This window comes from Anolis carolinensis, unplaced genomic scaffold, assembly GCF_035594765.1.
Source record: "Anolis carolinensis isolate JA03-04 unplaced genomic scaffold, rAnoCar3.1.pri scaffold_8, whole genome shotgun sequence".
In the NCBI taxonomy this organism is placed as follows: domain Eukaryota; kingdom Metazoa; phylum Chordata; class Lepidosauria; order Squamata; family Dactyloidae; genus Anolis; species Anolis carolinensis.
In genome coordinates, this window is record NW_026943819.1 from 27175422 (window position 1) to 27202988 (window position 27567).

Genomic DNA, 27567 nt, shown 5'->3' on the forward strand with positions numbered 1-27567 from the left:
GCAGGTGGTCCCAGTGGTGATGGGCACACTGGGTGCCGTGCCAAAAGATCTCAGCCGGCATTTGGAAACAATAGACATTGACAAAATCACAATCTGCCAACTGCAAAAGGCCACCCTACTGGGATCTGCACGCATCATCCGACAATACATCACACAGTCCTAGACGCTTGGGAAGTGTTCGACTTGTGATTTTGTGATATGAAATCCAGCATATCTATCTTGTTTGCTGTGTCATAATAAAATAATAATAATAATAATAATAATAATAATAATAATAATAATAATAATAATAATAATAATATCATCCAAAAATACATCACACAGTCCTAAACACTTGGGAAGTGTTTGACTTGTGATTTTGTGATATGAAATCCAGCACGTCTATCTTGTTTGCTGTGTCATACAATGAAATAATAACAACAACAACAACAACATTTTGGCACACAGCATCCCATATCCCCCATTGGCTCTCTATCCCACACCAGTACCTGGCACAGAAAGTAATGCCATGAGACACATCAGAGGCAAGATATGCACATGATTTATGGCCATGTATACATAATGCATGCACATAAAGGTCTAAATGCCTCGCTCTCATGAGGATCTGCTCTGAAGAGCTGGAAAGAAGGCTATGACCAAAAAACAAAGCCCAAAGCAAGTCTCTCTCGAGGTCTATTTCGGAGGTGCTCTCTCTCTCTCTTCCTATAGCAAGACACAGCACTGCCATCCAAATCCCTCACTCTGCTCCCCACATTCGAACCGCCAACCTTTCAGTCAGCAAATTCAGCAGTTCAGCAGTTTAATCCGCTGCACCACCAGGGGCTCCAGGGAACTCGTGCTACTCCTCTATTCCGCCTTGGTCAGACCACATCTGGTTGGTGATTCGAATCCGGGGAGCGGAACAAGCACCTGCTGTTAGCCCCAGCTTCTGCCAACCTAGCTGTTTAAACATGCAAATGTGAGTAGATCAATAGGTAAGGTAACGGCGCTCCATGCAGTCATGCCAATGGCCACATGACCTTGGAGGTGTCTACGGACAACGCCGGCTCTTCGGCTTAGAAATGGAGATGAGCACCGATCCCCAGAGTCGGACACGACTGGACTTAACGTCAGGGGAAACCTTTACCTTTTTACTATGGCCATACATACTATGGGTTGTTGTATGTTTTCCAGGCTGTATGGCCATGTTCTAGAAGTATTCCCTCCTGACGTTTTGCCCACATCTATGGCAGGCACCTCACAACCTCTGAGGATGCCTGCCAAAGATGTGGGCGAAACGTCGGGCGAAACGTCAGGAGTCAATCAGCGGCAGCTAACGACTCTGATCAAAGGATTCCCCAGGCCAGGATGTGAAGCTTGGAATGACATTTAATATTAATCAAGGTGATTAATTACAACATTCACACTGATTTCCAACAGACAAGAGTTCTTTCTCCCACCCAGGACCTTCCACAGATACAGTAGAGTCTCACTTATCCAACATAAACGGGCCGGCAGAACGTTGGATAAGCGAATATGTTGGATAATAAGGAGAGATTAAGGAAAAGCCTCTTAAACATCAAATTAGGTTATGATTTTACAAATTAAGCACCAAAACATCATGTCACACAACAAATTTGATAGAAAAAGTAGTTCAATATGCAGTCATGCTACGTAGTAATGACTGTATTTACGAATTTAGCACCAAAATATCACGATGTATTGAAAACATTGACTACAAAAATGCGTTGGATAATCCAGAACGTTAGAGGTTGTGAGGTATGGAGAAATTAAGCAAGGAAGGTTTATATACAGTAGAGTCTCACTTATCCAACACTCACTTATCCAACGTTCTGTGAGTGAGTGTTGGATAAGTGAGTGTTGGATAAGTGAGACTCTACTGTATATAAACCTTCCTTGCTTAATTTCTCCATACCTCACAACCTCTGAGGATGACTGCCATAGATGTGGGCGAAACGTCAGGAGAGAATGCTTCTGGAACATGGCCATACAGCCCGGGAAACATACAACAACCCTGTGATTCTGGCCATGAAAGCCTTTGACAACAGACCTCGCAACCTCTGAGGATAGCTGCCATAGATGTGGGTGAAACGTCAGGAGAGAATGCTTCTGGAACATGGCCATACAGCTTGGAAAACACACAACAACTCTGTGATTCCAGCAATGAAAGTCTTTGTCAACAGACCTCACAACCTCTGAGAATGGCTGCCATAGATGTGGGCGAAACGTCAGGAGAGAATGCTTCTGGAACATGGCCATACAGCTTGGAAAACACACAACAACTCTGTGATTCCAGCAATGAAAGTCTTTGTCAACAGACCTCACAACCTCTGAGAATGGCTGCCATAGATGTGGGCAAAACGTCAGGAGAGAATGCTTCTGGAACATGGCCATACAGCCCGGATAACATACAACAGCTCTGTGATCCTGGCCATGAAAGCCTTCGACAACACATACAACAAGCCTGATTCTATGATCCCATGAAAGGAGAAGGTGGGAGCTGTCTAGTTCTGAATGAGGCAGGGGAGAACTTTAGAGAGGGAGAAAGGAGAAAGAAGAGCCACCAAAACAGAGGGAGGAAATGTGCAGAATGGCAGGGAAAGAGGCAATGTGTATAAATGTGAGCTGCAATCCTTTTGTCGGGTGGAAAGGAGAGCAAAATTTTGGGTCTTAAGGTGGAGCCCAGAAGAGAGAGCGATCTTCCAAATAAATACCCATTGGAAGGTGAAGCTGAGCCAAAGCAAGAGAGCCCAAGACAAGGAAGGAAGGAAGGAAGGAAGGAAGGAAGGAAGGAAGGAAGGAAGGAAGGAAGGAAGGAAGGAAGGAAGGATGCTTGGGCTGCTTGGAAGGGATTCGGGGATGTCGGGGGATGTCTGGGGATGTCGGGCACCCGCTTCTTTGGTCTGCGGCTTCAGGGCGTCCCAAGGATGCCGCGGAGGAGGCTCTCTCTTACCTGAGGGTCTTCTGGGGTGCCCCCCGGGGCTCTTCCTTCCCCCCTGCCTTCCTCCTTCTTTCCTTCCTTCCTTCCAAGCCCCGGGAAAGAGGCTCTCCGCCAGGACGATCCGTAGCAGAGGAGACGCGATCCGGCGCCCGGCAAAAGCAGCAGCGAGGAGGAGGAGGAGGAGGAGGAGGAGGAGGAGGAGGAGGAGGAGGAGGAGGAGGAAGATAAGGGAGGGAGGGGGGAGAGCCAAGGGGGAAAGGCGCCCCCCGGTGGGGGAAAAGGGGGACTGCACAGTGCAAGGATCTTCTTCGAGGCTGGAGTAAGGAGGACGCACAAGGAGTCGGGATGGGAGAGGATTCCAATGCAAAGGGAGTCAGTCCTCTTGCAAAGGGTTTTGCAGAGACATCACATATGCAAAGGGGTCAATATGCAAAGGGATCTTGCAAAAGGATGCCCGACCTGAGTCCCCTTGGGGAGATAGGGCGGAATACAAGTAAAGTTTTATTATTATTATTTTTATTGACACAACGATGTTGTATGACACAGCAAACAAGATAGACATGCTGGATTTCGTTTCACAAAACCACAAGTCGAACACTTTCCAAGTGTCTAGGACTGTGTGATGTATTTTCGGATGATGCGTGCAGATCCCAGCAGGGTGGCCTTTTGCAGTTGGCAGATCGTAATTTTGTCAATGTCTATTGTTTCCAAATGCCAGCTGAGATCTTTTGGCACGGCACCCAATGTGCCCATCACCACCGGGACCACCTGCACTGGTTTCTGCCAGAGTCTTTGAAGTTCAATCTTGAGGTCCTAATAGCAGCTGAGTTTTTCCTGTTGTTTTTCATCAATGCGACTGTCACCTGGGATGGCGACATCAATGATCCAAACCTTGTTCTTTTCCACAACTGTGATATCTGGTGTGTTGTGTTCCAGAACTTTGTCAGTCTGGATTCGGAAGTCCCACAGTATCTTTGCGTGTTCATTTTCCATGACCTTTGCTGGTTTGTGATTCCACCAGTTCTTTGCTGCTGGCAGGTGGTATTATTATTATTATTATTATTATTATTATTAATATCATCAGTATATCATTATCATTATTATATCTGTGCAAAGGGATCAATATGCAAGGCGATAGTGCAAAGGGATGCCTTGGGGAGATAGGGCAGAATACAAGTAAAATAATAATAATAATAATAATCATCATCATCATCATTTATATATTATTATTATTATCATTTATATATCATCATTATATTATTATTATTCCTGTGCAAAGGGGTCAATATGCAAAGGGATCTTGCAAAGAGATGCCCACCCTGAGTCCCCTTGGGGAGATAGGGAGGAATACAAGTAAAGTTTTATTATTATTATTATTATTATTATTATTATTATCATCACCATTATATTATTATCATTATCATTATTATATCTGTGCAAAGGGATCAATATGCAAGGCGATAGTGCAAAGGGATGCCTGTACTAAGGGGTCAGTATGCAAAGGGATCTTGCAAAGGGATGCCTACCCTGAGTCCCCTTGGGGAGATAGGGCAGAATACAAGTAAAGTTATTATTATTATTATTATTATTATTATTATTATTATTATCATCATCATCATTTATATATTATTACTATTATTATTATTATTATTATTATTATTATTATTATTATTATGCCTGTGCAAAGGGGTCAATATGCAAGGAGATCTTGCAAAGGGATGCCCACCCTGAGTCCCCTTGGGGAGATAGAGCGAAATACAAGTTTATTATTATTATTATTATTATTATTATTATTATCATTTATATATCATCATCATCATCATCATCATTATGCCTGTGCAAAGGGGTCAATATGCAAGGGGAATACAAATAAAGTTTTATTATTATTACTAATATATTATTATTATCATCATCATCATCATCATCATTATATTATTTTCTTGTATGACACAGCAAACAAGATAGATATGCTGGATTTCATATCACAAAATCACAAGTCGAACACTTCCCAAGTGTCTAGGACTGTGTGATGTATTTTCGGATGATGCGTGCAGATCCCAGTCGGGTGGCCTTTTGCACTTGGCAGATCGTGATTTTGTCAATGTCTATTGTTTCCAAATGCCAGCTGAGATCTTTTGGCACGGCACCCAGTGTGCCCATCACCACCAGGACTACCTGCACTGGTTTCTGCCAGAGTCTTTGAATTATTATTATTATTATTATTATTATTATTATTATTATTATTATGCCTGTGCAAAGAGGTCAATATGCAAAGATCCCTTGCAAAGGCATCCATTGTGCAAAGGGGGTCTACAGAAAAAAAGTATTCACGTGCAAAAGGATTTCTGTGCAAAGGGGTCCGTCTAAGGGAAATATCTGTACACAAAGATCCCTTTGCAAAGGGATCAGCTGCACAATGGGATCTTGCCAAGGGATCTGTTTGGAAAAGTGTTCATATGCAAAGGGATTCCTATGCAAAAGGATCTTGCAAAGGCGTCCGTTGGCTAAAGGCGTCTTGCAAGGGGATCTGTATAGGAAAGTACTGACATGCAAAGGGATGCCTATGCAAAAGGATCGTGCAAGGGGATCTGTATAGAAAAGGATTGACATGCAAAGGGATCTCGCAAAGGTATCAGTTGTGCAACGGGATCCTGCAAGGGGGTCAGTATGGAAAAGTATTCATATGCAAAGGAATCTCTATGCAACTGGATCTCGCAAGGGGATTTATATAGAAATGTATTCACATGCAAAGGGATCCCTATGCAAACAGGACTTTGCAAAGGCATCAGCTGGGCAAAGGGATCTTGCAAGGGGATCTTTATAGAAAAGCATTGACATGGAAAGTGATCTTGCAAAGGCATCAGTTGTGCAGAGGAATCTTGCAGAGAGATCGGTATAAAAAAGTAATCATATGCAAAGGGATTGCCATACAAAAGGTTCTTGCAAGGGCACCAGTTGAGCAAAAAGATCAATATGGAAAAGGATCTCTATGCAAAGGGGTCGGCTATGCAAAGGGACCTAGGGAGGGGATCCTTGGGTAAAGGTATCTGCTTGAAAAGGGATCCTAGGGATCACTCATGCAAGGGAATCTTGTGGGAGGCTTCTGCTCCAACTTCTTTCTCTCGGTCAATCTCAAGGGTGCGAGAAGCTCCCTTTGCCTAGAAAAATAAGCTGTAATTCATCACAGATCCCACTCCCCACAATGTGAAAGTCCATTAAGGAAGGGTGGTGTGACAAAAATAATTGCCACAAAATTCAAGGGGGGAGGTTGCAACGTGAGACAGAAATTGGGATATATTTGGAGGTGGGGAACTCACAGAAACGTGGAATAATATATCATTTCTTTATTGTACGCCCACAATGTGGACGAGGGAGATTAGGGTCCTGTTGAGGAGGGGGACGTCGCAGAATATTGTCGGTTTAGCAGAGTCATATATCATTGATTATGTGAGCCCCTTCGCCTTGGAAGGAAAGGGGACATTAAAAAGGATGGCGCCATCCATTCAGTTGTCAACAACATTCGGGGAATAGGGAGGGGTACAATGAAGAGAAGCACAAAGAGTGCTGGCTCCTCACCAAACTACAAATCCCATGATTCCACATCCTTAAGCCTCAGCAGGTGAAAGTGGTACCAAACTGCATTCATTGGACAGTGTAGATGCAGGAGCAGCAGCATCTCTTTCAACTGGATCAGAAGCCTCAATGGCACCTGAAGAGAGTAGAGAGCTCCTCCTGGTGGTCGATAGAGAAATGACAATTTTATTCAAGATTTTTATTTATTGTGTTAGAAGTGAATTGGGGATACAGTTATAATGTATAGAAAAACCACAAACAAAGTTAAAAACTTGATACTAAATTTCCTTTGACCATAAGCTCTGGCCCCTTGGAGTGCCTCTGGTGTCACTGTGAGAAAGTTCTCCATTGTGGATGTGGAAGGTACATTGTAGCAAGTGGTCAGTGGTTTGCTCTTCACACTTGCATGTCGTGGACCCCACTTTGTAGCCCCATTTTTTAAAGTTAGCTTTGCATCTCGTGGTGCCAGAGCGCAATCTTTTCAGCGCCAGTCTTCTGTGTGCCAAGGAGGGAGTTTCTCATCCGGTCTCAGCCACTGATTGAGGTTTCGGGTTTTTGCCTGCCACTTTTGGACTCTTGCTTGCTGAGGCATTCCTATGAATATCTCTCCAGAGTGCCTTCCAAGTTGCCCAGTCTTCTGTGTGCCAAGGAGGGAGTTTCTCATCCGGTCTCAGCCACTGATTGAGGTTCCGGGTTTTCGCCTGCCACTTTTGGACTCTTGCTTGCTGAGGCATTCCTATGAATATCTCTCCAGAGTGCCTTCCAAGTTGCCCAGTCTTCTGTGTGCCAAGGAGGGAGTTTCTCATCCGGTCTCAGTCACTGATTGAAGTTCCGGGTTTTCGCCTGCCACTTTTGGACTCTTGCTTGCTGAGGCATTCCTATGAATATCTCTCCAGAGTGCCTTCCAAGTTGCCCAGTCTTCTGTGTGCCAAGGAGGGAGTTTCTCATCCGGTCTCAGCCACTGATTGAGGTTCCGGGTTTTCGCCTGCCACTTTTGGACTCTTGCTTGCTGAGGCATTCCTATGAATATCTCTCCAGAGTGCCTTCCAAGTTGCCCAGTCTTCTGTGTGCCAAGGAGGGAGTTTCTCATCCGGTCTCAGCCACTGATTGAGGTTCCGGGTTTTCGCCTGCCACTTTTGGACTCTTGCTTGCTGAGGCATTCCTATGAATATCTCTCCAGAGTGCCTTCCAAGTTGCCCAGTCTTCTGTGTGCCAAGGAGGGAGTTTCTCATCCGGTCTCAGTCACTGATTGAAGTTCCGGGTTTTCGCCTGCCACTTTTGGACTCTTGCTTGCTGAGGCATTCCTATGAATATCTCTCCAGAGTGCCTTCCAAGTTGCCCAGTCTTCTGTGTGCCAAGGAGGGAGTTTCTCATCCGGTCTCAGCCACTGATTGAGGTTCCGGGTTTTCGCCTGCCACTTTTGGACTCTTGCTTGCTGAGGCATTCCTATGAATATCTCTCCAGAGTGCCTTCCAAGTTGCCCAGTCTTCTGTGTGCCAAGGAGGGAGTTTCTCATCCGGTCTCAGCCACTGATTGAGGTTCCGGGTTTTCGCCTGCCACTTTTGGACTCTTGCTTGCTGAGGCATTCCTATGAATATCTCTCCAGAGTGCCTTCCAAGTTGCCCAGTCTTCTGTGTGCCAAGGAGGGAGTTTCTCATCCGGTCTCAGTCACTGATTGAAGTTCCGGGTTTTCGCATGCCACTTTTGGACTCTTGCTTTCTGAGGTGTTCCTGCAAATATCTCTTGGGAAGCTGTTTCTTGATTTAAGGTGTTGGCACGCTGGCTGATATCCGAACAGAGGATGGGCTGGAGATGTCACTGCCTTGGTCCTTTCATTATTGGCTCTTACTTCCCAACAGATATCAAGTGGTGCAGTACTGGCTAAACTGTATAATTTCTCCAGCAGTGTGGAGCATAGACATCCTGTGATTTTATTTATTTATATATCATGCCAGAAGCAAAGCGAGGGTACAAGTTGTAAAGTATTTGAAAACACAAAGTTAAAAAACACACACAACAACAACAACAACTTGGCAACAACATTGACAAAATTACAATCTGCCAACTGCAAAAGGCCACCCTACTGGGATCTGCACGCACAATCCAAAAATACATCGCACAGTCCTAGACACTTGGGAAGTGTTCAACTTGTGATTTTGTGATACGAAATCCAGCATGTCTATCTTGTTTGCTGTGTCATACAATGTTGTTGTGTCAATCTATATATATATAAGAGTGATGGCATCACGGCGACCCACAAAACAACAAAACTACAGGCCCTCCAACCTCGAAATTTGACAACACAACCCATCATCTACGCCTCTAGGTTCATACAACAAAAAGAAAAGAAAAATAAAGTCCTAATTAGAGAGAGAGGAACAATTGCTTTTATCCAATTGCTGTCAGTTAGAAGGCTAAGCTCCTCCAACTTGGTCTCCTAGCAACCCAATAAAAATAATAAAAAACACTAAAAAATTAATACAATAAAATACTATAATAACAGAAAATAACTAAAAATAATACAAGAAAATAATAAAATATAATAAATAAAAATAAAACTTACAATAAAATTAATAAAAATGCAAATAAAGTCAAATAAAAATTACACAACAATTTTTAACCAATACCACCACCACTTTGCCACAGCAACGCGTGGCCGGGCACAGCTAGTAATAATAATAACCATAAAAAATAAAACATGTATAAGTAGATAAAAAGTGTGTAGTAGAGAGATATGTAGTAAAGTTGTAATGGAAAAGTTAAAAACTGATGAGAAATATGCTTAAAGATGTTTCTGATTTTGATTTTTCTTTACTGTTGTATTGTATACAATATGATATGTCTAAGATGTTGTAAAATGAGGAAAGAATGTATGTTTACACATTTTGATTGATAAATTAATTAAAAATTCAAAAAAATATATAATAAAAACACCGTGGAAAAATGTGTGTATGCAGCAGGAGGAGGGGTAGGAGCACATGTACTAAATTGTCTGCCAATATTATAAGCACAGTCTCTTAAAATAGCCCAACTGAGCCTTACTTATGGTTTTAATTTCTGGCAGTTATTACTTTGTATTTTCCCTCCATCTCTTTCCCTGTTTCACATCTGTTTTGTCCCTCTCTTTTTTTTTCTCCTCATTAGGAAAAGAAAGCCAAACCAGAGCTTTGGAGATAATGACTTAAACTTAACATGTTATGTGCCGATTTCGCCCAGCGAGGCTTAAGTACAACACTCACGAAATGGCTAGTTACATTTACTCATTCAAGCCAGCCACATTCGCTTAAATTAACCCCTCCCTCTAGCGTTAACTATTCCTGTGCAGCAGAGAATAAACAAAGGATTTCCCCGGGCAGGAAGCAGCCAGGCTTTAAAGCTGCAAGGCTGTTCAATGCTAATCAATAGGCATGTCCAAAAAAATCGTTTTGAATCTTATATCGGATTTATTTCAGATTGTTCTTGCTTTTTGAGACGCATTCCGAGACGTTGTCTCACAGCGCAACCGGCAATGTAATTTGAACCATTGTTGGCCCATTCTCTAATTGTCCCTTAATGTTTTGTTTCTTTTTTTTCCATATTATTAAAAAAAATTATCTAGCTTTCAATTTTGTTAAGAATAGTTCTTGCTGGATCATAGCATACCTTTGCAGAATCAGTAGTCTATTTCATTAAGAAGGCATTGGCCTTTCAGGCTTGTGGGATCACATAGCCAGAAACACCATTGATTTCCAGAGTTCTTGCTTACAAATATAGCAAAGGAATTTATAGTTTTCAAAGTATCTTTGCACTCCTTGCCAGGGCATTGCTTGGCGTGGTCACTGGTCCAGTGTATTATAAAAAGTCATGAAAATTCGCCAAAAATCATAGGAGACAGGAAACGTTCTGCAATTTGTTGAGCTAAGAGTGTTGAATGTGTTCTCCCACCGTACCAAATTTGATGAGGATAGCTCAAGAAATGAGGGCGGGAGAGCCCTGTAAAAGCCCCCCCCCGGTTCCTATTTTTGGCAATTGCGCATGCGCGTCTGCCATTTTAGAAACATTTAGAATCATTACGAATTGTCGGAAATATCCGAAATTTTTGGATGAAAAGTTCGGAAATATTTTCTATATCGAAGCGCCAGCGCCCCCTACTTTAGAAACGAGAATTGAAACATTTTTTTTTTCATCGATTGGACATGCCTACTAATCAAGCTGTGGCCAATTGCAACACTTACACTTGCAAACAAGAATTCTTTTTCCCACCCTGGACATTATTCCACAGGTATATAAACCCCACTTGTTTATTTTCCAGCAGACCTCACAACCTCTGAGGCTGCCTGCCATAGATGTGGGTGAAACATCAGGAGAGAATGCTTCTGGAACATGGCCATACAGCCCAGAAAACTCACAGCAATCCAGACAATAAGAGTTTTTGTCTCATTATTCGGTGATGGGAATGGACTCAGGAGGAGGAAGAGGAGGAGGATCACATGGTTCAGTGCTGGCTTGTTAGGACTAAAAGGAGAAAAGACTCCAACAACTTGGGAATTCGATTGTAAACTACTGGAGACACTGGGCACGATCAAATCAATGCAGTTTGACACCACTTTAAGTGCAATGCTATGGAGTCATGGGAGTTGTAGTCTCACAAGGTCTTTGCTTGAAGAAGATGAGAATAATGATTTGATCAGCGTTGGACAGTCTTATCTTAAATTTGAGCTTTATGTAAATATTCAAAAACATTTCATCTACTGATGCCTCAATTAATGTAATTTTATGGGTATCTATTTTTATTTCTGAAATTTACCACTCTCGGCTTATACTGGAGTCAATGTTTTCCCAGTTTTTTTGTGGTAAAATTAGGTGCCTCGGCTTATATTCGGGTCGGCTTATACTCGAGTATATACGGTAATTGGTTCTTGGAAGAAATTTCATGTCCACCTTCCCAACAACTAATTTCCAACTTTGGTGAGGCCCGGTGGTGCAGTGGGTTAAACTGCTGAGCTGTTGAACTTGCAGACTGAAAGGTTGGCTATTTGAATCCGGGAATGAGCACCTACTGTTAGCCCCAGCTTCTGCCAACCTAGCAGTTCGAAACATGCAAATGTGAGTAGGTCAATAGGTACCACTCCGGTGGAAGGTAGTGGCGCTCCATTCAGTCACGTTGTCCACGTGACCTAGGAGACGTCTATGGACAACGCCGGCTCTTTAGCTTAGAAATGGAGATGAGCACCAACCCCCAGCGTCGGACACAACTAGACCTTTTACTTTAATTTCCAACTTTCCAACTATCAAGGTAATGTTTCAAGGAAAGCTAACGTTTCCAGCTCTGAGTTTGTACCAAATGCGCTGAAGCACGTTTCACGAAATCAACCCCTTTTCTGCTGTAAAATAATATCCAAACTTCCCAAACAAAGTACAGACAATCAAACAACTCCATCAATAAAAGCTGAGCAACGCAAACATTGAAAAACCGCAGGAAAACAAACCACACACATGCATACCTACGCCGACTTATGCAATCACTTCACTAATTCGTTGGAAAGGGAAACAAAATAACGCAAGAGAGACCTGAATACATAAAACCAATTTGCGGAATCAGCAACCCTGCCATTCAATTAAATCTTCATATACGAATCTGTAAACATCCCAAATGTAGCCGGCAGAACCGAAAACAGCCGTATGAAATCTAATAAGGAAGAAAGTCAATATTTCTAATTAACGTATGTTTTGGTTAGCGTAGAGTCCACATAATAACGCTTGCTGTGTACATCTCCGAACAGCATGTTCATTTCGGCACTGATCAAATGCCAATAAAAGGGGATTGAAAGGGGAGGACGACAGGCTTACAAAAACACACTATTCACGACTGCCAGTGCAATCCTATGCAAGTTGATGTGAAATCGCCATGGCACTCATTGGGAAATACTCTTTGTTGGAGCAATGGCATGGCCTCCAACAAAAACCAACTAAGCAGCAAAACCAGGATGCGGTCAAGATATTGAAAAAAAAATTGGGAACCATTTTATTCACTCGTCTTTAGTAAAAGTTGTTAAGTTGTTGATTCACATGTGCTTGGGTTATGTATATATTTAAGAAGACAAAATTACATTTAAAGAAGGGGAATTGTTAATGTGGGATTTGTGTATTGATAGTGTTTAAATGCAATTTGTGTCATGCTTGTATTGCAACTGATTGCATCATCCTGAGTGTACCATAGTGTGGAAAGAGTTAATTGCTAAGAAGCTGTGATGACCTTGATGTGTGGCTGGAACTAGGGAGTATCCAGACAAAAGTGTGTGTGCATTACTGATTCAATTCAGTTCTGAGTTCAGTTGAGATCTGTCTGTCTAGGAGTTGAGTTCTGTCTGCCTTGAGTCAAGTCCTGTGTTCATCTGTCATCTATTTGTGTTGATTCAGTAAAACTTTGTAAATAGTTTTATCAACGTCTCTGAGTGTCTCTTCGTTCTGCACTCCACTTATTCCATCCAACTACTGCTGCGTTGCAAATACTCTGATAAAAGTTGGGAAAGATACAAGGGGAAACTATACTTAAAAACTCCATTATGGGTCTCTATTAAAAGGAAAAGTGTTATACAAATAAATGTGGTGGTGGTGGTGAGGATGACGACAACATCCAAGCCCTGAGACTTAGGCACTCAATTAGGAGGCCATGAAACTGGAGGCTTAGGGAGCATCTGCACTGTACAGTTAATGGAGTTTCATTCCACTTTAACTGCTATTTCTCAATACTATAGAAGCATGGGAGATGTAGTTTTACAAAATGCTTTGATTGTGCATCCCTGCATGGCAGGGGGTTGGTTTGGATGATGTCTTCCAGTTCTATGGTGTCTTTAGGCTTCGCTCGCCAAACTATAATGCCCAGGATCCTATGGCACTGGGCCATCGAGGTTGAAGTGGTGTCAAACTGCTTCAATTCAACAGTGTAGAAGCACCCAAGGATATAGCAGTGCCATGGTGGGATCAGGTTTGCAATGGACCCAGCTCCGACCTGAGGACGCAATGACAAAGGAGGATGGTGTTGCCACAAAAGTAGTGTCAAACTACTTCAATTCGACAGTGTAGACGCACCCATGGATAGAGCGGTGCCATGGTGGGATCAGGTTTGCAATGTACCCACTTCCAACCTGAAGTGCAATGAGAAAGGAGGATGGTGTCACATTGCTAGCCCCAAAAGTGGTGTCAAACTATTTCAATTTGACAGTGTAGACACACTGATGTATAGAGTGGTGTCAGGGTGCAATCAGGTTTGCAATGAACCACCTCCAACTTGAAGATGCAATGACAAAGGAGGATGGTGTTGCCACAAAAGTGGTGTCAAACTACTTCAATTCAACAGTATAAAACACACCCATAGACAGAGTGATGCCATGGTGGGATCAGGTTTGTAATGAACCACCTCCAACCTGAAGACGCAATGACAAAGGAGGACGGTGTCACATTAATGCTCGCCGCAAGTGATCCCAGTTGCCCATTGAGTGCTGTGTCGTTGCTATTAAACACAATCAATGCCCATAATGGGTGAGCGAATGAGTCTTGAAAGTGTCATTAGAATTAATTAGCTGTTTCCCCCCCCCCCCCCAGGAGTAATATATTATGAAGACAATAACTTATAAAGGGAGAGGAGCGACTAACACATGAGTTGGAGTGAGGTGGTTCTTCCCTTGTTATGGAGGCATTGAGTTCCCTATTGCAAGTCCTATGCATACGTACAGTAAGTTCAATCTTATTTTTTGCACACCTTTGTGAATTATAATGCCTTGGAAGGCAGCCATGGGCTATTGTAGTCTCTCCCTTTGTGCCTCCTCCTCCTCCTCCCCTCTCCAGCAGTTAGGAAAGGAAAGCTTTTAAACCTTCAATTAACTCTGAGTCCTGCATTAACAGAAATGAGCTATTATGCCAGCTCCCTCCTGCCAAGTAGAAGTAACAGTCTCCAGAGAGATGGATATGTGTGTGTATATGGATGAGAAACCACCTCCGCCTCAAACAGACAAGAGCTCTTCCTTTCTCCCACCCTGGACATTCTTGCCTAGCTTCCAACAGACCTCACAACCTCCGAGGATGCCAGCCATAGATGTGGGTGAAACGTCAGGAGAGAATGCTTCTGGAACATGGCCATACAGCCCGGAAAACTCACAGCAACCCTATTGGACTACAGTTGCCATTATCCATGGGCTGTGTTATCAATTGACTGTCTGGCCAGATAAAAGCACAAAACATCCGAAGGTGGGCCAGTTAGGGAAAACTCATTTTGCCCTACATTTCTGTTTATTTTGGGGGCTTGGAGTAAAGAATTTATGTCATTAAGTTTGTACCAAATTTTATCACCCAAGGGACTGGTCTGTGGCGCAGTTGCAATAAATCACTACTGACTGAGAGGTCATGAGTTCGAAGCCAGCCCAGGTCAGGGTAAGCTCCTGACCATGAATAGTCAGCTTGTTGTTGACATATGCAGCTGAAAAACAGTTGTATCTGTCAAGTAGGAATTTAGGTACCACTTATGTGGGGAGGCTAATTTCACTAAAAATATTTTTCAAATGAAAGAAATTATTGGGCTTCTATCTTATCTGTTTAGGAGCCCCAGTGTGTTAAAGCACTGAGCTGCTGAACTTGTGGACCAAAAGGTCGCAGGTTCAAATCCGGGGAGCAGAGTGAGTGCCCGCTGTTAGCCCCAGCTTCTGCCAACATAGCAGTTCCAAAACATGCCAATGTGAGTAGATCAATAGGTACTGCTCCGGCGGGAAGGTAACGGTGCTCCTTGCAGTCATGCTGGCCACATGACCTTGGAGGTGTCTACGGGCAACGCCGGCTCTTCGGCTTAGAAATGGAGATGAGCACCAACCCCAAGAATTGGACACGAATGGACTTAATGTCAAGGGGAAATCTTTACTTATCATATCTGTTTAGTAAAACTTTAAAAAAGAAGATGGGCTAAAAGGGGTCGATATGTCCTCCATGTATGGTGATTTTCTCATTTTCGAAAGCAGCAAACGAAAACAAAAGCGGAGCAGAATGAATGAAACAAAACAAAACGGATAGCGATTTCATACAAGTGTACATCACTAATTTTCATACTGTTTCATTCCTGAGGCAGTTCGGAGAGATACAGCTTGGTGTCTGAATGACAAGAGGCTTCTCCGGAATCCCTTGAGTCACTTCTCTGTTTTGGAAGAAATCATTTGTGGAGGACCATCAAGCGGCACTTGAAATGCCGTCCACGAAACCTGCAGGTTTCTTTCCTCCCCTTAAAGACCTTGCAATCGCAAGGCTGAGAGATTCAGATGAAGAAGGGAGAGAAGCGGCAGCAAACAGAACGGAACAGGGAAATCAAGAGCAAATTCAAGTTCACCTACTCAATTGAACCATTTAACTAGGGCCGAGGACAGAAGCCAAAAGCAGTATGGAGAAAAGTGGCTTTGGGGAAGAATGGGATGGGAGAAAGGGAGTGCTCGCCAAAGAGGCCTCAAATGAGGAAAGATGGAGTTGTTTCGGCAGGTAAGAAGATGAAGGTGGCCACCTTGAAAGATCATGTAAGCCAGGGGTCCCCAAACTAAGGCCCGGGGGCCGGATGCGGCCCTCCAAGGTCATTTACCTGGCCCCCACCCTCATTTATAATATAATATTTTATACCAGTTTTAATAATATAATATATTGTATATACATATGATATTGATAATAATATTATCATTTTATACAATATAATACTAATAATAATACCATATAATAATATTAATTATATGTTATATATTACATATAATATTACAGTACAGTGATATAGTTCAATATAGTAATGTATAATGCTAATATTGTGCTATGCTAATAATATAATATATTGTATGTATATATAGCTGCTCTGAGTCCCCTTTGGGGTGAGAAGGGTGGGATATAAATGTAGTAAATAAATGTAGTAAATGAATAAATAAATAATTTTAGGCTTAGGCTCCCCCAGAGTCTGAAATGACTTGAAGGCACACAACAACAACAACAATCCTAATTAACCTATCTCATTGGCCAGAAGCAGGCCCACACTTCCTATTGAAATCCTGATAGGTTTATGTTGGTTAAAATTGTTTTGATTTTTAAATATTGTATTGTTCTTTCATTGTTATTGTTGTTGTTGTTTTGCAATACAAATAAGATACGTGCAGTGTGCATAGGAATTTGTTCGGGTTTTTTTTTCAAATGATAATTCGGCCCCTCAACAGTCTGAAGGATTGTGGACCGGCCCTCTGCTTTAAAAGTTTGGGGACCCCTGATGTAAGCAATAGGAAACAAGGGGTCTGTGCAATATGGAGTGCTTTTTCTTTTGCTCCCTTTTACTGAGGATCATAACTCAGCTTTTTCTGTAGACAAGGCCTGACAAATTTTGTTTTGCATGGAATATATATATATATATATATATATATAGAGGTAAAGGTTTCCCCTGACATTAAGTCCAGTCGTATCCGACTCTGGAGGTTGGTGCTCATCTCCATTTCTAAGCCGAAGAGCCGGCATTGTCCGTAGACACCTCCAAGGTCATTGGCCGGCATGACTGCATGGACGCCGTTACCTTTCCGCCGGAGCAGTACCTATTGATCTACTCACATTTGCATGTTTTAAAACTGTTAGGTTGGCAGAAGCTGGAACTAACAGCGTACTGGCTCTCACTCTGCTCCCTGGATTCAAACCTGCGACCTTTCGGTCTGCAAGCTCAGCAGCTCAGCGCTTTAACACACTGAGCCACCGGGGGTTCTTCTTCTTCTTCTTCTTCTTCTTCTTATTATTATTATTATTATTATTATTGACACAATGACGTTGTTTGACACAGCAAACAAGATAGATATGCTGGATTTCGTTTCACAAAATCACAAGTAGAACACTTCCCAAGTGTCTAGGACTGTGTGATGTATTTTCGGATGATGTGCGCAGATCCCAGTAGGGTGGCCTTTTGCAGCTGGCAGATCGTGATTTTGTCAATGTCTATTGTTTCCAAATGCCGGCTGAGATCTTTTGGCACGGCATCCAATGTGCCGGTCACCACTGGGACCACCTGCACTGGTTTCTGCCAGAGTCTTTGAAGTTCAATCTTGAGGTCCTGATAGCGGCTGAGTTTTTCCTGTTGTTTTTCGTCAATGCGACTGTCACCTGGGATGGCAACATCAATGATCCAACCCTTTTTCTTTTCCACAACTGTGATGTCTGGTGTGTTGTATTCCAGAACTTTGTCAGTCTGGATTCGGAAGTCCCACAGTATCTTTGCATGCTCATTTTCCAATACTTTTGCAGGTTTGTGATCCCACAAACCTATTATTATTAGTTGAAGGTGTTACTATTATTATTAGTTGAAGGTGTTAGCTGGCCATGATTGTTTCCTGTCTGGAATTCCTCTTTTTCTGAGTGTTGTTTCTTATTTACTCTACTGATTTTAGAGTTTTTTAATACTGGTAGCCAGATCTGATCATATATTGTGTCCCTATATTTTGTCCCAGACCCAGTGCTACAAAGAGACTAAACTCCTGTCAGCAGCTTCTTAATACTTTCAAAGATAGCACAAGTAACTTTTTAAGGATTACAGTTATGGTCCCCAAGTTATATTTGCAGGCTCTGCTTGCTGATGAGATTTGAGCGAAGATTGCTCACTTGCTCCTGATGCCAAATGAACAGCGATATAAAGCAGAGCTTAAAATGTTGGAAGTTGGTGCCGAACTCTTGTGCCAGAATGCATTGCTTCCGTCTGTCATAAACTGCTGCTGCAGATGCCTTGTTCCTTTCGAATCTCTGTTTCCCCTTCACCGACAAACACAAAATGCTTTGATTTCTTCTACGGTTTGCAAAGAGGCTTCTTAAAATGACAGTTTTTATTTCCCCCTGTTTCATAAACGAAGCAGACAGAAGTAAACATATTTTGATGGGAGAAATTACAGAAGCCGTCATCGCCAGAGAACGAAAGGCTGGTACAGATGTTGGCGGCAAACGACGCTTTGCAACCAATAATCGTGATGGAATCAACATTGGTTAGCTTTTTCCGATACTCTGGGCGCATCTGTACTTTAGAATAAATGCAGTTTGGCATCACTTGGCGTGCAGTGGCTAAATGCTATGGAATCGTAGGAGTTGTAGTTTGGCGAATCACCGGCACTCTTTGGCAGAGAAGTCTGAAGACCTTGCAAAAGTACAACTTGTAGGATTCCATAGCATTGAGACATAGCTGGTAATGCCGGGCTGGGGCCGGGCTGTGGCTCAGCTGGCTAGTAACAAGCTGCTATAAATCACTACTGACCGAGAGGTCATGAGTTCGAAGCCCGGGTCGGGTTAAGCCTCCGACCATTAATAGCCCCGGCTTGCTGTTGACCTATGCAGCCCCGAAAGACAGTTGCACCTGTCAATTAGGGAAATTTAGGGACGCTTTATGCGGGAGGCTAATTTACAACACCATAAAACTGCCAGCAAAACACGAGGAAAGGAATGAGGAAGTACAGCCACTACTGGACGGTGAAGCAACAGCTCCCCCTGTGGCCGGAATCGTGAAGCTGGAAAAATGTTAAAAATGCCTCTGAGTCTGTCTAATGTATGTTGTTTGTCTGTTGGCATTGAATGTTTGCCATATATGTGTTCATTGTAATCCGCCCTGAGTCCCCTCCGGGGTGAGAAAGAAGGGCGGGATATAAATACAGGAAATAAATAATAAATAAATAAATGCTGATTTCAAACTATTCATGTAGACCAGGCATGGGAAGATTTTTAGGAACTGTGGGCGTTGAAGTCCATAACATCTGGAGGGTCAAAGTTTGCCCATACCTGATGTAGATGCACCTTTTGAGACAATGCATAGATAAAAGTAAAAGTTTCCCCTGACATTAAGTCCTGTCGTGTCCGACTCTGGGGGTTGGTCCTCATCTCTATTTCTAGAGCCGGCGTTGTCCATAGACACCTCCAAGGTCATGTGGTCATAGACATGACTGCATGTAACACATTTACCTTCCTGTCAGAGCGATACCTATTCATCTACTCACATTTGCATGTTTTTGAACTGCTAAGTTGGAAGAAGCTGGGGCTAACAGTGGGAGCTCACTCTGCTCCCCAGATTCAAACCACCAACCTTTCGGTCTGCAAGTTCAGCAGGTCAGTGCTTTAACATGCTGAACCACCAGGGGCTCCCGAGACAATGCATATCCACCCAAAATTTTGGAAAGACTACTTGAACTCATGCAGCTCTGGAGATGTTCAGCAGAGGCTGGATGGCCATCTGTTGGGAGGGCTTTAATTGTGTCCTCCTTTGTGACAAGGGGCTGGACTGACTGGCCATTAGAGTCTCTTCCAACTCTGGGATTTTACCTTCTTCTGGGGGGAAATTTAGCACATACATGGACACCCACACAAATTAAAGTACAGTAGAGTCTCACTTATCCAAGCCTCGCTTATCCAAGCTTCTGGATTATCCAAGCCATTTTTGTAGTCAGTGTTTTTAATATATCATGATATTTTGGTGCTAAATTCGTAAATACAGTAATTACTACATTGCATTACTGAGTATTGAACTACTTTTTCTGTCAAATTTGTTGTATAACATGATGTTTTGGTGCTTAATTTTTAAAATCATAACCTAATTTGATGTTTAATAGGCTTCTCCTTAATCTCTCCTTATTATCCAACATATTCGCTTATCCAATGTTCTGCCGGCCCATTTATGTTGGATAAGTGAGACTCTACTGTATATTGCTTAGAGCCATACTGTTCCCTTCCTCACTGTGCCAATTCTTATGTTCATCTTGGCTGCTAACCCAAATTTACACAGAACTTGGAATATATATATATATATAGAGCACTCCTATGCCACTCTATATATATATAGAGCACTCCTATGCCCAGCTTTGCAGATTTCAATGAAAACCACAAAGCAATTTCGTGTAGGCATCCCATCCTTTTAATTCATCCAAGCTGGTTAAGTTCTTCACTGAGAAAAATATACATATTTGTTCGATTGGGGTGCGAAGTTCGAGGGGATGAGAGAGGATGGTTTACAATGCCTATTATGTACTTCATTGCGATACAATTGTCCCGTCAAATCTGTTCCTGCCCATAAAATCATGCCATTTGGATACGCTAGCAAGGAATCGCTTTGAATGTTACACGGCGCAAAAATGCAGGGGGGAAATACCCAAACAAAAGAACCATTATCCTACAACTTGTATGCAACAGATATTACTTCAGACGTATTATACTAGAAATGCTTCTAGCTGTATTTCCACTGGCAAGGCACCATTGAAGTAAATGGGGATGCTGATGAATTCATTTAAAAATGTAATCTTCCTTTGTTGCTCTTTGAACTTTACTCCTTTCAGCCTCTGAAATGACTCTTGTTGCTTTAAGTCAGCGGTCCCCAAACTATAGCCCGCGGGCCACATGCGGCCCATCAAAGCCATTTATTCGACCCCATATCACAAAGGCAGAAGGGGGTTGGGCTAAATGGCCCAAGAGGTCTCTTCCAACCCTCTTTATTACATTATTATTATTATTATTATTATTATTATTATTATTATTATTAACATTGAGCCTGGGAGGCTATTTATCAGGCTGGGAGGCTTTGCTTGTGCTTTTGGTGCAAAAAGGTAGAAGCGAGTTGGACTCAATGGCTCAAAGGGTTTCTTCCAACCCTCATTATTATTATTATTATTATTATTATTATTATTATTATTATTATTATTATTATTATTATTATATCACAGTAAACAAGATAGACACGCTGGATTTCATATCACAAAATCACAAGTCGAACACTTCCCAAGTGTCTAGGACTGTGTGATGTATTTTCGGATGATGTGCGCAGATCATAGCAGGGTGGCCTTTTGCAGTTGGCAGATCGTAATTTTGTCAATGTCTATTGTTTCCAAATGCCAGCTGAAATCTTTTGGCACAGCACCCAGTGTGCCGATCACCACCGGGACCACCTGCACTGGTTTCTGCCAGAGTCTTTGAAGTTCCATCTTGAGGTCCTGATAGCGGCTGAGTTTTTCCTGTTGTTTTTCGTCAATGCGACTGTCACCTGGGATGGCAACATCAATGATCCAAACCTTTTTCTTTTCCACAACTGTGATGTCTGGTGTGTTGTGTTCCAGAACTTTGTCAGTCTGGATTCGGAAGTCCCACAGTATCTTTGCATGTCCATTTTCCAATACTTTTGCAGGTTTGTGATCCCACCAGTTCTTTGCTGCTGGGAGGTGGTACTTGAGGCATAAGTTCCAATGAATCATCATTATTATTATTATGAGGAGGAGTTGTTTAAAGCTACGGACAATGCGGTTGCTGTTGCCCGTTTTTGGTCTAAAACTATTTAGTTGCTTGTGATTTCCTTTTTTTTCCCCATCATTTTAAAATGTATTTGTTATGCAATGCTTTTGACATGAAATAAATTATTATTATTATTATTATTATTATTATTATTATTATTATTATTATTATTAGAAACACAACAAGATGAGTCCACAGCAGACACTCTACTGCCTGTTGTATTGGATCACATGTCGGACACTTCCCAAGTGTCTAGGATTGTGTGATGTATCGGCGAATAATACGATTATCATCATCATCATCATCATCATCATCATCAACTATCTCTTGGAGTAAGTTTTTTTTTCTAGTATTGCATATAGATACCAAAATAAACAAAGTCAGGCCACTTAGTCTGAAAGACGGGAGACATTTCCAAAAGGCAAAGGATCAGCTGAAGTGTGTTTGGCCCAAAATGACCTCTGTTGATCTCTTTGCACCTGTTCATCTTTGGAATCCAAATCCATTGAGTGCAATTCCTTCTTTCCAATGTCTTTTTTTTCTCCAAAAAAAATCAATTTGGGCACTTTCCTTCAGTATAAATATTTAACCAGTCTTTTAAAACCGGGAGCTTTTCAAAGCTCTGCCTGTTTCTTCACCGATGCATCCACTTAGCAACAGTGGAATAAAATAAAATACAAAACCTCCGCGAGCAGCTGGCCCGATTCCCCATCCAGCCCCCGCCAGCTTCCATCGCTGAGCAACCTTCATTAATATTTGAGGGAAAGTAGTTTGTCATCCGCTTGAATTGTAGGCAGGACGCAGGCACATTTTCCTTTTTTATTTGTATGCAGTTTTTCCTATCCCCCTCCTTTTTTGTTTAAGGGAAAGAAAATGCAAAGCTGGATAGATAAATATACAACTGTCAGGAAAGTTTAGGAATTATTATAATAATCTTGTCGTCATAGAGCAAATTATTCTTCCTCTTCACTGGCAATGCTACGGATAGGGTTTTGTCCTATGGGAAGCAGATATGGGTCTAAGCCAGGAATTGGCAAACTTGGGTTCTTCAAGTGTTTTGGACTGTATTACATTTATTTTACTCTATTTTCATTATTATTATTAATACATGTACAGTAGAGTCTCACTTATCCAACATAAACGGGCCGGCAGAACGTTGGATAAGTGAATATGTTGGATAATAAGGAGGGATTAATGAAAAGCCTATTAAACATCAAATTAGGTTATGATTTTACAAAATAAGCACCAAAACATCATGTTGTAATACAACAAATTTGACAGAAAGAGTAGTTCAATACGCAGTTATTCTATGTAGTAATTACTGTATTTACGAATTTAGCACCAAAATATCATGATATATTGAAAACATTTACTATAAAAATGTGTTGGATAATCCAGAAGCTTGGATAAGCGAGTGTTGGATAAGTGAGACTCTACTGTACATTTATTATTTTTCTCTATTATTATTGGTATTATTACATTTATTATTTTTCTCTATTATTGTTGCTACTATTACATTTATTTTACTCTATTTTACTCTATTTTCATTATTATTATTATTAATACATTTATTATTTCACTCTGATATTATTATTATTATTATTATAAATTATAAATGCTTGACCACTCCAACAACTACCATGTCAGACTACACAGAGAAGCTATTGAAATCCACAAGCATGTGGACAACTTCAACAGAAAGGAGGAAACCATGAAAATGAACAAGTATTTAAAAACCCCCCAAAATCAGAACAGTAAATAAGGAGCAGCACTCTGAAAACAGAAGACTTCCTGGCACAAATCAATCAGGGGCAGCTAATGACTCTGAACAAAGGATTTCCCCAAGCCAAGAGGTGAAGCTTGGAAGGCCATTTAATGCTAATGAAGTTGATTAATTACAACATTACAACATTCACACTGGCCTCCAGCAGACAGGAGTTCTTCCCCCCACCCAGGAACTTCTACAACTATATAAACCTTCCTTGCTTAATTTCTCCATACCTCTCAACTTCCGAGGATGCCTGCCATAGATGTGGGCGAAACGTCAGGAGAGAATACTTCTGGAACATGGCCATACAGCCCGGAAAACATACAACAACCCAAGCTTACAACTGTGGGAGCTGAAGTCCAAAATACCTGGAGGCCCAAAGGTTGGGAACCACGGTTCTACAATGTAGAAGCAACTAGAATAATAAATGGAGCTTGCAGAAATCTCAACCAACTAAATTCTCATGGATTCCACAGACCTCCTCAAGCTGGGACAATTCGTCCACAGTTATCTCAGAGCTACTAGGTCATCGTTTCCACATCTCAGCTTGCCATCTCATAAAGACAACTCCTTTCCATTTGACTCTTACCTGAATTCCTGTGCTTCCAGTTGCATCTTGTAAGGCTCCATCCTTGCATCTTGTGAGGCTATTTCTCAGGACATTCCTGTTCTCAATAAGGCTGCCATGGTGTCTCACAGCTCTCTTCTGGCTTCCACAAACACTAGGTTTTTGTGCAAAAGTTTGCTCTGAACATTTCTGAGGTCTGGTTCCTCATGTCCAAGTTGCCCTCAATAACCAAGAAACCACTCATTTGGAAGGTGCAAGCAGTTTTTCTTCTATAAGTCCTTGAGTCAACATTACTCTTTGCACATTAATTTCCACACTTACTAAGCTTTAGTTGGTACTCTTTTGTTTGCTTCCTCAGAAAAGGTCTCCTGAATTTTAGGAGGGAAAAAGAACCAACTTGTCCTTTGTCTCTTGCACAGATGTTCTGGTTCTCGTGGGATCAGCACAGCTGGTAACAATCCTGGGGTCTTAAAGGGCTAAACTCCCTTTCTGATATCACTGGCAGTACTGTCCTTGTTTTCCTAACACACATGGGCTATAGTTACTTTAGACCAGGGGTCCCCAAACTTTTTAAACAGGGACCAGACCATTGGAGCCAGACTATAGTTTTTTTTTTTAAACTATGAACAAATGCCCATGCACACTGCACCTATCTTATTTTGAAGTATAAAACAAAACGGGAACAAATACAGTCTTAATATTAATAATAATCATAATAAAAATAATAAAGAGGGGTGGAAAAGACCTCAAGGGCCATCCAGTCCAATCCCATTCTGCTTTGCAGGAGGACACAATCCAAGCCCTCCTGACAGATGGCCATTCAACCTCTGGCAGATTTACTTAAACTTGACGCTGGATATTTTATGACTGGTACAAACCCATAGGCATTAATGAGTCAATTCTTTGCGACTAATATTGAATTATGAGGAAATTGGCCAAATAATGGCACCAAGCTCAATTTTCCTTCAACCCAAAGACTGTAAATAAAGGACTATGGGGCAAAATAATACATCCATCACCACCTTAACATAATAATAATAATAATAATAATAATAATAATAATAATAATAATAATCATCATCATCATCATCATCATCACTATCATTCTGTAGCTAGGGAAAGATGGATGAGTACCAAGTGTCCCTTGTATTTTTAAATTCATGCCAATTGCTTTACCATGTTGGATGGCAAAAGGAGAAACTAGATATATCTTCTCAAAAATACCTCAAATGACTTTTCCCCTCAGTCTCATTCTATTCTGCAAGCAAAACCACAATCTGTGACCACAAAGGGTGTTTGTTTATCAAAAATAAAGCAATATATTGAAGGAAAACAGTGTCTTGGCTTTTAAAATATGAGCAAAATGTTTAATCTTTTGCCCGTTTTTGCACAATTTAAGTATTGTTGTCAGGAGCCCCCGGTGGCACAGTGCGTTAAAGTGCTGAGCTGCTGAACTTGCAGACCTAAAGGTTCAAATCCGGGGAGCGGATGGAGTACCCGCTGTCAGCTCCGGCTTCTGCCAACCTAGCAGTTCGAAAACATGCCAATGTGAGTAGATCAATAGGTACTGCTCCGGTGGGAAGGTAACGGCGCTCCATGCAATCATGCCTATGGCCACATGACCTTGGGGGTGTCTATGGACAACGCCGGCTCTTTGGCTTAGAAATGGAGATGAGCACCAACCCCCAGAGTTGGACACGACTGGACTTAATGTCAGGGGAAAACTTTATCTTTTTTAAAGTATTGTTGTCCCCTTCCCCTGCCTCGACTGACCTCAAATGCTATTGAAGCCAGTGAGGAATGCACCTACACTATAAAATTAATGCAATTTGATGCCACTTTGAGTGACATGGCTCAATACTATGGAATAAAGACAGTTGTATTTTGGTGAGGCAACAGTAGTTTGTGGCAGAGAAGGTTAAAACCTTGCAGAACTGGAGTGCCTAGGATTCCATTGCATTCAGCCAAAGTGGGATTTGACTGCATTACTTCTACAATGTATTTAAACCCAAAGTTCTTTTCTCCAGAATGAAGAGTGTCCCAAAACCAAAAACTAGTTTGTCATATTTGTTTCCTAGAGGGAAAAAAAACAAACCATAATGTGCAATATCCAAGACACCAGGAAACAGGGAAAATATATTTGCTAGGCAAGCATTAGAGAGCTCACACTAGCAATTACAGTAAAAGTAATTTGGGGTTTTATACAAACACGAGGTGGGGGTTGCACGCAGGAAGATTACAAATGCTTCAACGCTTCCCAAAACGTGCGTGATACAGGAAAAAAAAACCCCTACATCTGGAGCAAAACAACAAACTGGTGATTTTCAGAGTGGTGGGAGAAGAGTAATCCAGGTGAAGGAACTATTCATTGGGAGAAAGCAAATGACAAAGCTGGCACTGAATGCAGATGCCAGCCATTAAATGTGTGGTACTCAGCTCAATAGGATTTGAACTCAGTCATGGCAAGGGCAGGGTGAGACACTTGAAATATACAAAAAAACACAGAAATTTAGTATTCAAATCCAGTGAGCAATTGATCCCGCTTTCCGTTATGCTGTGGACATTTCTCTTAGGGTCTTAATGTCGTCATTTTGAAACAAGAAAGGAATTATCTGTGCCGTTCAAGATAATCATGGAGCTCTATTTTCTACAAGGCTATGAGAGTTACAAATGGGAATATAACGATAATGCAAGTTTAGACATGGACACCTTGCGTCCAGTTGGCTGCAATCTCACTGAGAAGGGAATGCTACCAAATCTGGAATTGTATGTTATTACCTTGTCTATTTAAATATTATGCTGGACAGGATGCTATGGAGTATTTGTCAACAAAGTGACCCTGGATCCCACAAGTATACAACCACAGGCCTGAGGTTACTCACCATATAAACAGTCATTTAGCTCTGGACATAAGGCATTAGTGTTTGATAAAGGTGTATTGTATGTCTGACTGCACTGATAATTTCTATGACAATGTACTGTAAAAGCAACTGCGCAAATTCACCAGCATTGTGCAACCTGGCTCTTTTTGCACCAGCACAGTGCCCCAACACTATTCCTGACATTTTATGATTGTAGATTGTTTTACACAATCCTTTCAAGGGAACATAACTGGTATGCAAGTAGCTGAAATACACTTGGACAAATGTTGATTTGAAGTGCTCCCTTCGAAGGCTACCACATACTCTGGCAACTTCTGACTCTTATTTATTTGCTACATGTATATGCCGCCGTTCTCACCCCAAAGGGAACTCAGAGCAGCTTACAAATTAAATTTACATACAATATTATATTATGAGTAATATTACATGTAAAATATAATATATAATTAATATTATTATATTGTATTATTAGTATTATATCGTATTACAATATAACATTATAAATATTATATGTATATACAATATGTTATAATTATTATATATTATTGTAAATTATATTGTGTGT

At 41.6% G+C, this 27567-nt stretch overlaps 1 protein-coding gene across 5 annotated transcripts in view; it reads right to left on the reverse strand.

Moving 5' to 3' along the window:
* The window catches only part of grik4 (glutamate ionotropic receptor kainate type subunit 4), a 611856-nt gene extending 586913 nt beyond the window's left edge, over window positions 1-24943 (reverse strand). For 3 of the 5 annotated variants that reach the window (XM_062961034.1, XM_062961033.1, XM_062961031.1), the window contains exon 1: window positions 2954-3107. The gene's annotated coding sequence lies outside the window, so the exon portion shown is untranslated. Of the gene's footprint in view, window positions 1-2953; window positions 3114-24141 lie in introns of those variants that run through there. The other 2 variants (XM_062961032.1, XM_003222804.4) reach the window with 2 other exon arrangements.
* Window positions 24944-27567: the final 2624 nt, after the last annotated feature.